Source organism: Panthera pardus, unplaced genomic scaffold, assembly GCF_024362965.1.
Source record: "Panthera pardus isolate Hobbes unplaced genomic scaffold, ASM2436296v1 HiC_scaffold_2, whole genome shotgun sequence".
NCBI classification, from domain to species: domain Eukaryota; kingdom Metazoa; phylum Chordata; class Mammalia; order Carnivora; family Felidae; genus Panthera; species Panthera pardus.
The window spans coordinates 52,517,233-52,526,069 of NW_026526765.1; the positions used below are offsets into that span (position 1 = coordinate 52,517,233).

General features: G+C 31.7%; 1 long non-coding RNA gene across 1 annotated transcript in view; it reads left to right on the top strand.

The window, feature by feature from the left end:
- The window catches only part of LOC109267437 (uncharacterized), a 40,192-nt gene extending 32,002 nt beyond the window's left edge, over positions 1 to 8,190 (top strand). The window contains exon 3 of the long non-coding RNA XR_002080098.2: positions 7,576 to 8,190. This is a non-coding gene — a long non-coding RNA (uncharacterized LOC109267437). The remainder of the gene's footprint in view (positions 1 to 7,575) is intronic.
- Positions 8,191 to 8,837: the final 647 nt, after the last annotated feature.

An 8,837-nucleotide genomic window follows, 5' to 3' on the forward strand; every position in this document is an offset into this window, starting at 1 on the left:
CTGTCAGTGCAGAGCATGCTATGGGACTCAAACCACGAACTGTGAGATCATGACCTGAGCAGAAGTCAGACACTTAACAGACTGAGCAAACCAGACACCCCTGTCAGTCAAGAATTTTATACCTGGCAAACCTGTACTTCAGAAAAAAATGAAGAATAAAGATTTTTCTAAACACACAAAAGCTGAGGGACTCTATTACCATCATACTTACCCTATAAGAAGTGCTGAAGGGAGCTCTTTCAGTGGAAATAAAAGAATGCCAATTAACATCACAAAAACATAAAAAGATAGTGTAAATCTCACTAGTAATAGTTGGTAATTTTATATACATAGTCAAAGTTAGATTTTACAATATGGTAATAGTGATGCATATTTCGCTTAAATACTCTTTTTTAAAGAATAAATGTAGTGGGGCACCTGGGTGGCTCAGTTGGTTAAAGCGTCCAACTTCAGTCACATCATGTCATGATCTCATGGTTCGTGAGTTCGAGCCCCACGTCAGGCTCTGTGCTGACAGCTGGGAGCCTGAGGCCTGCTTTAGATTCTGTGTCTTCTCTCTCTGCTTCTCCTCACTCTCTTTATCAAAAATAAATTAATACTAAAAAAATAAAACAATAAATGAAGTAACAATAACCTTAACTATAATAATCTGTTATTAGTTAACAATATAAAAACACATACAAATTGTAATAGAAATAACCTAAAATGTGAAGGAGAAGAGAAGCAAAAGTGCAAAGTTTACAAATTGTATTGAAGTTAAGTTGCTATCAGTTTAAAATAGAGTGTTGTATGTTTAAAATATTTTATGTAAGCCTCATGGTAACAAAGGAAAATCTTGTAGTCATTACACAAAAGAACATGATAAGAAGTCAAAGCATATGAAAGCAAAAGACTTCACAACACACACAAAAAAAGGCAGCAAGATGGGGCACCTGGCTGGCTCAGTCAGTAGAACATGCAACTCTTGATCGTGGGGTCATGAGTTCAAGCCTCATGCTGGGGGTAGTTTACTTTAAAAAAAAAAAAGAACATTAAAAAAAAAAAAAGACAACTAGATAAAAAACAGGTCTACAAAACAGCTAGAAAACAACAAAATAGCCAACGTACGTTCTTACCTATCAATGATTACTTTAAATATAAATGAATTAAATTCTCCAATTAAAGACATAGAATGGCTGAGTGAATTAAAAAAAAAAAAGAAAAAAAAGATTCTGCAATGTGTTATCTACAAGAGATATAGCCTTAAAAACACACATAGACTGAGAATGAAGGGATGGAAATAGATATTTCAAGCAAGTGGTTACAATAACAACAAAAAAAGCAGATAGTTATACATATATCAGAAATAAACTTTAGAAATAGTAAAAAGAGATTAAGAAGGACCTATATAATGATAAAGGGGTCAATACATGAAGGAAATATAACAATTGTAAATATTTACACACCCAACATTGGAGCACTTACATATATAAAGCAAAAACTAACATAGTTAAAATGAGAAATAAGCAATAATATACTAACAGTTGGGGACTATAATTGTCCACTCTCAACAATGGAAAGGTCATCCAGAGAGAGAATCAATAATGAAACAGTGGATTTGAACAACACTGTAGACCAATTGGACCTAACAGACATACAAAGAACATTCTATCGAATACCAGAATATACATTCTTCTCAAGTATACATGGAACATACTTTTTAGGATATACCCCATGTAGGTCACAGAACAAGTCATACATAGCAAATCAATATTGAAATTATACCAAGTGTCTTCTCTGACCACTAGTTTCATGACATGAAACTAGAAATCAACAACAACATGAAAACTGGAAAATTAATGAGCAAATGGAAATTAAATAACATTCTCATGAACAACCAATGGATCAAAGAATAAAGGATAAATAAAAAAGTTTCTTGAGAGGAATTAAAATGGAATACAATATATCAGAACATATGATATTTCACAAAAGCAGTCATAAGGGGGAAGTTCATAGCAATAAACACCTACATTAAGAAAAAAGAAGATCCCAAATAAACAACCTAACTCTATACTTAAGTAATAGTAAAATAAAGATAAACTGAGACCAGATTTCACATAAAAAAAGGAAATACAAATTAGAACAGAAATAAATGAAATAAAGAACAGAAAAACAATAGAAAATATTAAACAAACTAAGTTACTTCTTTGGAAAGATAAACAAGAGACAGACCCTTATCTAAACTAACCAAGGAAAAAAGAGAAAGGACCCAGATCAAAGTTATAAATGAAAAAGGAGACACCAGAACAGATCTTACAGAATACAAAGGATCATAAGAAGGTAGTATAAAGAACTATATGCCAACAAACAACCTAGAATAAGTAAAAAATTCTTAGAAACATACAACTTACCTGTACTGAGTTAGGTAAAAAAAAAAAAAAAAAAAAAAAAAAAAAAAAAGCAAAGAAAGAAAAAAAAGAAAAAGAAAAAAGAAAATCTGAATAAACCAATTATTACTAAGGAGAAGGAATCAGTATTCAAGATCTCCCTACAAAGAAAAAGAAAAGGATCAGATGGTTTCATTGGTGAATTTTACCAAACATTTAAAGAAAAAATAGCAATAACGATTCTCAAACTCTTCCAAAAATCAAAGAGGGGAGACTCCCAAACTCATTTTATGAGGCCAGCATTATCCTGATACTAAAAACCAAAAAAGGTTGCTACTAGAAAAGAAATATTCATACCAATACCTTTAATGAATATAGATGAAAAATTCTCAATAAAATGTTAGTAAACCAAATGTAGCAATACATTAAAAGGATCATTCACCATAATCAATTGGGATTTATCTGTGGGTTTGAAGGATGTTCAGTATATGCAAATCAATCAATGGATAAATCACATTAATAGAATAAAAGAATCACATGGTCATCTCAATGGGTACAGAAGAAGCATCTGACAAAATTCAACACTTAATCATGACATAAATTTTTAACAAATTTGGCATAGAAAAAAATTATTTCAACATAATAAAGGCCATATATGGCAAGCCCACAGCTAACATCATACTTATTGGTGAAGGATGGAAAAATTTTCCTCTAAGATCAGGAACAAAACAAGGGTGCATACTTTCACCACTCTTATTCAACATAATACTAGAAGTCCTAGCTAGAACAATCAGGCAAGAAAAATATGAATGAAAGTGTTAGAATTGTAGAGGAAGAAGTAAAATTTCTCTATTTGGAAATGACATAACTTTAGGGGTGCCTGGGTAGCTCAGTCAGTTAAATGTCCAGCGTTTAATTTCGGCTCAGGTCATGATCTCACAGTTTGTGGGTTCAAGTCCAACATCAGGCTATGCACTGATAATGTGGAGCATGCTTGGGATTCTCTCTCATTCCCTCTCTCTGACCCTCCCCTGTTTGTATGATCTCCCTCTCAAAATAAATCAATAAACATTTAAAAAAAAAAAAAGGAAATGACATAATTTTAGATGCAGAAAATCCTAAATAGTCAACTGTTTGATCTAATCAATAAATTCAGCAAAGTTGCAGGATGAAAAATTAACATAAAAAATCAGTAATGTGTCTATGCATGAACTTTTTTTTTGAAAAATAAATTGATCCCATATACAATAGCATCAAAAACAATAAAATATTTGGGAATAAATTTAACTAAGGTGAAAGATCCCTACTCTGAAAACTATAAAACATTGATGAAAGAAATTGAACAAAAACAAATAAATAAATGTACCCTGTGTTCATGTATTAGAAGAATTAATATTGTTATGATGTGAGTACTACTAAAATCCATGTATAGATGCAATATAATCTCTATCAAGATTCCAATGTCATTCTTCACAGAAGTAGAGAAAACACTCATAAAATTCATGTAGTACCAGGAAAGACTTCAAATAGCCAAAGAAATCTCGAGAAAGAAGAAAAAGGCAGGAGGTATCATACCTCCTGATTTCAAGATATACTATAAAGCTATAGTCATCAAAAAAGTATAGCGCTGGCATAAAAACAAAAATATAGACCAACAGAATAGAACTGAGAGCCCATAAATAAACCCAAGCATATATGGCAAACTAATATTTGACAAGGGAGCTAAGAATATTTAATAGAGAAAACAAAGTATTTCCAATAAATGGTGTTAGAATAACTGGATATTCACACGTAAAAGAAACTAGGCTTATGCTACTCACAGAAATCAATTCAAAATGGATTAAAGACTTAAATGTAAGACCTGACCAATTAAACTCCTAGAAGAAAACATAGAAATAAAGCTTCTTTATATGGGTCTTGTTAATGATGTTTTGGATATGACACCTAAAGTACAAACCACGAAATGAAAGATTAACAATGGAATATCAACTAAAAAGCTTCTGCTCAGCAAAAGAAGTCATGAAAAAAGTGAAAAGAAAACCTAAGGATTAGGAAAAAATATGTCCACACCATATATCTGGTAAAGGGTTAATATTTAAAATATATACAAAAATATGTACATATATATATATACATATATATATATATATATATGTATATATATAACCCATTAGCAACAAACAAAAAACAAACAGTAAAACAAAACAAAAAAAATTAAAAATGGGCAAAGGACCTGAATAGACACTTCTTTAAAGAAGATATATGAAAGGTCAACAGGTACATAAAAAAAACTGTCATTAAGAAAATACAAATTAAAACTACAATGTGGTGTCACCTCACAAATACTAGAATGACTGTTATTAAAAAGACAAGAGATAGCAAACATTGGCATGGATGTGGTGAAAAGGGAACCCTTGTGCACTATTAGTGCGATTGTAAATTGGTGTAAACACTATAGAAAACAGTATGGAAAATCATCAAAAAATTAAGAATAGAACTACCATTTGATGCAGCAATTCCATTTCTGGGAATATATCCAAAGGAAATAAAAACACTCATTCAAAAAAGATATCTGCATCCCCACGTTCACAGCAGTAGTGTTGACAGTAGCTAAGACATGGAATCAATCTAAATGTCCATCAATGGATGAATGGATAAAGAAGTTGGTTTATATATAATGAAACATTATTCAGCCATTAAAAAAAGAATCCTTCCATTTGTGAGAACATGGATGGACCTTGAAGCCATTATGCTAAGTCAAATAAGTTAAAGACAAATACTGCATGATCTCATTTATATGTGGAATCAAAAAGCAAAACAAAACACAAAAACAAAAAAACTTGAAGAAAAAGAGAGTTATGGTTGCCAGAGGTGAAAGTGGGAGAGGGAAAATTTGAAGGTGGTCAAAAGGTATATATTTCCAGGTACAAGATAAATAAGTACTAGGGACATATAACACCATGACTGTAGCTAACATTGCTTGATACATAGGAAAGTTGTTAAGTGAGGAAATTGTAGGAGTTTTCATCATAGGGAATTTTTTTCCTTTTTTCCTGGTTTTCTTTTTTTCTTTTTTTATTTTATTTATATGAGAAGATGGATGTTAGCTGAACCTGTTATGTTATCATTTCACAGTATGTATAACTGAAATCACCATGCCCTCAGCCTTCAACTTATCCAGTGAGGTACATCAATTATTTCTCAATAAAACTGAAAAAAATAAAATGCCCAAGACTAAAATAAAAATCTAAGTAAATCCGAGTGAAGTGTGAACTTTAGGTAATAATAATGTCTCAACAGTGGTTTATTAGTTGCAACAAATATACAACACTAATGTAAGATGTTAATAATAGGGTAAACTAGATGTGAACTATATGAGAACTATTTTTACTATCTTACTACTTTTCTGTAAATCTGAAATGATTAAAAAATAAGAATTTTACTTTAAAATTACAGCGAAATAATAATCAAAAATAGTAAATAACTCAAGAGTCCATCAACAGTAAAATAGGTAAACAAATTTAGGTCTATGCTTTTGGTGGAATACTACACTGCGCTAAAAATAACAAACTTCTCATTCATACAACAATATGGATGCATTTCAAAAATATTTTATTGAGGAAAGAAGCCAGAATAAAGACTACATGCTGCATTATTTAATCTATATAAGCTTCCCTGTGAAAGAAATCAAAATAGTGGTTGCTGCTGAAGGATGGGGATTGGAACAAGGCATGAGAGAAATTTCTGGAGTTTTGAAAATGTTGTATATTTCAATTTTGATATAGTTGCATGAAGTATATATGTATTAAAACTCACTAAATTGTGTTTTGTTTTTACAAACTGTGCTTTTCATGGAATGTAAATTTTACTTCAGAAAACACCCACACTAAAATTTTTAAAGTACTTGGCTACAGTGGAGAGAATGAATTTTAGGAAGATTAGTATCAAAAAGACTATTTAGGAGGTTATTATGGAACTTTGGAGGAAAAATAAGTGATAAAACAGAAAATGAGAGAAATAGATGAATTGGGAATATATTTTGGAAATGGAGGCAACCAGGACATACTGTTTTATTAGATGTGGACAATTAGAAATTTTTAGGAAGAGGGCTCTGAAGTTTATGAACAGATGCAGATATCAGTCTCATGTCTGCTACTTTTCGGTTGTGTGATCACACATGAATTGCTTCATCTGTTTGAGGCTTCCAGTATCTCATCTTTTAAAGTAAGCTAATTAGACTTTTTGTCTACCTGACTCATAGGTCCAGAAAGAATTCAATGAGGTAATATTTACAGTAAGTTCATAAATTGTAGTGTATTAGATATGAAAATTATTTTTAAATATATTATGTAAGCAGTGCAATAGCACTGTAAAATATGTCATGGATACTTTAATCATCAACCATGAGCAGGTAAAATTGCCTAGGGTAGTAAACAGTTCTATTTCTCTGGAGAGGTATTACAACTAAGAATTTCAAATTTGAATCTTTAATTAAGACTATAGGTAGAAAACACATTTTAAATACCTGGTAAGAGATCAAGATTGCAGTACTGAGAAATTGCGCTATATCATGTCTATTAGAAGAGTCTTGAAAATTCCATGCACAGATCTTCCTGGAACACGGTAACACCTCAAACTCAGTATGGTTTGCATCAGCTTGCAAATATGCACAGAGAGGCATTGTTATGTCTTTGGAGCAACTTATCTGGGGCTATGCCATTCTGACTCTTTGCTCAGAACTCTCATGATAAGTCCAGCATGACAGCCAAACATTACTCCACTAAGGTTTCCTAGGAAACGGACACACAGCTAAAGAAACGAATTGCACACAGTTGAGAAGAAAAATACTGCAGCAATTTCACCTTACTGATATTTTTTCTTCCTAAAAAGAATATATGAATATACATACCAAGGATCAGTTTTTAAAAAACAGGACACTAAAAACCAACAAAGCAATGAAACAAAGGACGAGAACACCCTTCTTGTTCGAATCTATGAATACGATTGTCTTCTGAAATTTGGTTACAGATGATAACACTGAAAATAGTGGTGATTTGAAAAATGTGTTTAACTTCCTAGAAAAGATCATTTAGAATAGCATTCTTGTTCTGTCCTCAGTCTAAACTAAGATTTGTTTGTTGTGATTATTTTTTATAAAGATCTGATTGGGTGGATATTGAAAAACATTTATTTGTGTCTTAACTTACAGAATGTCGAACATACTCAAGACATAACAGGCTCTCAACAAAAAATTATTGCATCAATAAGGAACAAGCACTGGACTTTCTAAATCTATAATGTCCCCATTCTATTCTCAACTCAAGGCACAAGCATGATTAGTTCAGTGGTTGATGAGCAAACACCAGATTAAGGTGAAAACTAACAGTAGTTTTTGGCCATTTTTCCTTTTTTAAATTTGACTTTGCTTTCTGCTGATCCAGGATGCAATCAGTATGTTATAGCTGAGATCTAAATAGATGAAATGAATTGCAGATTCTTACCTTTATATTCCAGTGTGAATTTAACACTTTGAAAAGAGATGAACCTGAGTAATTAATTTAACAAACATGTATTAAGTCCTCACAATGTGTCAGGTGTGGGAATGCTGACTGGTATCATAACTGATTTTGAACAAATGTTTAACATTCAAAAATTAATGATTTTTTTGTATACTAGACCTAACCAAATATGACAGACTGATAGAACTGCAAAGAACTATGTCGGTATGTGGCCAGATTCAGGATCTCTAAATTCTCGAATGCCATTTTTCAGCAATTACCACGAGAGATTAGAACCTGAATGATATGATGCATCGAACTAGATAGGCTTTAACCTCAAATCCTACTTATTTGGTCTCTTGCCCTGGTAGTCCCCAGATGAACATCCAAAATTTCTAAAATCTAGCTGAGTTACCTTTAAATCTAGACTAGAGAAAGTTTAAGTACCCAGAATATAAAATTTGTTAGATGGAGAATCACATCTTCTTGTTTACCCCTGTATCTTGAGTGCCTGGCACAGAAGTTGAGCTTAGTAGAGTTTGTTCCATCTTCCTACTGTACCATGGGTATGATTGGAAGGAATTAATGGACTAACTGTTGGATGATGAAGCTCAGTGCAGTCCCTTTTCAAGGAAATGTATGTGATCTGTTAGAGGGCAGAATTGGACTTTAAGTTTCTGCATAGTAATGATCATTTAAAAAGGTAATACAATTGAAAAAAAACATATTCTTATGATTTTTAAATCATGCTATACTTCCATATGGTCTATAGATCTGATTTCTGAAAATTTTCTATATATATGTATGCAGATAGAACTTTCTAGAGTGACCTACAATGAAATACTATCAAACATCGCTGGGTGGTAGACTTTTATGTCATCTCATAATTATGGAACAATAAAGTTGATTTTAAGACTATTTTAACCAACACATTCATTATTAGGTTTAAGATAAATATATGAACATTACTACA